We start from the raw sequence: 1,892 nt of genomic DNA, 5'->3' as shown, positions 1-1,892 counted from the left end.
GCAGGTTCTGAGTCAAGGACTTGAATGCAAATAGTTTTAGAAGATAATCCTAGGAGATCCAGTGAACATTTGGGAAAGAAAGGTGTGAATGTGCAGCTTCATTCTCTGGTCAATGAAGGGGTGATCCTTCTAGGGGTCTCTGAGAGATTGTAGCACACACCCCAGAACTACCTCACTCAGGACTGATGAAGCCAGGAGATTCACCCAATAAGCCCTGTTCTTCACTGTCCAAAGGTCACTCCTGAGAGTGTCAACTCCCAGCACTTTCTTGTTACCCTTGTGAGAGCTGAGGCTATTCTTGTGGCCAGATAAATCCCTGGGGTATAGAGATACAGGTGGTGGACGTGAGAAATGGTCAGTGTACCTGGGAGCCATGTGCCAAGCTGCAGGTGACATTCTGCAGGTGAGCTGTGAGCAATAAGCAGTGGGTTCACTGGTGGAAATAATGCAGCGAATGGCTGGGGGGATCCTACTGCGGGAGAAAGTGGGAAGAATTGATGAATGTCTGAACTAATGACGGGGGATGAGGTCCAGGGCGCAACCGAGAGACTGGCCTTGGCCAGGACCACGGACAGCTCCCCCATTTCCTCTCTGATTGATCCAGGATGGCAGTGAAAGGGTGAACCTCACCTGGGTCTCTGAGGCCCTTCTACTGGCCAGATAAATCCCTGGGGTACAGAGATACAAGTGGTGGACGTGAGAAATGCTCAGTGTACCTGCGCCTCTCAGAAGACCCCAAGCAACAGCAGCTGCTGTTTCTTCTGTTCCTGAGTATGTACTTTGTTATGGGGCTAGGAAACCTACTCATTATCCTGGCCACCACCACTGACACCCAGTTCTATGCACCCATGTCCTTCTTCCTGGCCAACCTGGCTTTTGTGGATATTTGCTTCACTTCTGCCATCATCCCCAATATGGTGGTCAACCATGTGTCAGGACACAAAGGGATCCTTACCTTGGCTACCTGACCCAAATATTCATCGTCTGGTTCTGGCATTGACAGTTTTCTGCTGACTGCCATGGCCTACAACCGTTATGCAGCCATCTCTCACCCTCTGCACTATGCCATATCTGTAAGACCTCAGCTCTGTGGCCTCCTGGTGGTGGCATCCTGGATCATAGCCTTTGGAAATGCCCTGACCCACACGGTATTACAAACCCACCTCTCATTCTGCACCGTCAACCAATTCCCCCACTTCTTCTGTGATGTAAGCCCTCTGCTGAAGCTGGCCTGCTCTGATACCTTCCTCAACAATGCAGTGGTACACACCGTGGGCGCCCTGCCCATCATCATCCCTTTGGTGAACACATTGGTCCCCTACACGTGCATCTTTGCTGCCATCCTGAGGATACTATCCATGAGCAGCAAGCAGAAGGCTTTCCCCACCTGTGGCTCTCATCCCTCTGTGGTGAAGCTGTTCTATGGGACACTCATTGGAGTTTATTTCAGCTGCATGTCCTTCTACCTGGCCCAGAAGGACACTGCGATGCGGTGGTGCACACTGTGGTCACTTCCATGCTGGACCGCTTAATCTACAGCTTTCACAACAGTGACACAAAGGGCGCCGTGGCGACCCTCATCAGCAGGAAGCCCGTTTTTATTTAGTGACCGAGTGTCCATCCGAGTGTCGACACAGAGTGCCTATCTGTCCTGAATTTCCCTGCCCAGTCCCAATCTTAAATGTTTCCTTCACATTGTTCTGGGCTCATTTGTTCATTACTTCATCCTTCCTACAGCTACTTAGTGAGCATCTATTACATTTTAGGCACTCTTTTAAGGGGTGAGGGTACAGCAGGAAACAAACAAAATCACTGCCTCAGTAGGAACCATCAGCCTCAGAAGGAACCAACCTGCTGACACCTTGATTTCAGGCTTCTGGTCTCCAGAAGTG

General features: G+C 50.5%; 1 pseudogene; it reads left to right on the top strand.

The window, feature by feature from the left end:
- The first annotated feature begins 373 nt into the window (after nucleotides 1–373).
- Nucleotides 374–1,606, top strand: LOC118643827 (annotated as a pseudogene).
- Nucleotides 1,607–1,892: the final 286 nt, after the last annotated feature.

This window comes from Molossus molossus, unplaced genomic scaffold (assembly GCF_014108415.1).
Source record: "Molossus molossus isolate mMolMol1 unplaced genomic scaffold, mMolMol1.p scaffold_m16_p_4, whole genome shotgun sequence".
In the NCBI taxonomy this organism is placed as follows: domain Eukaryota; kingdom Metazoa; phylum Chordata; class Mammalia; order Chiroptera; family Molossidae; genus Molossus; species Molossus molossus.
The sequence above is the reverse complement of the archived record's forward strand: the minus strand, read 5'-3'. Positions and strand labels throughout refer to the sequence as shown.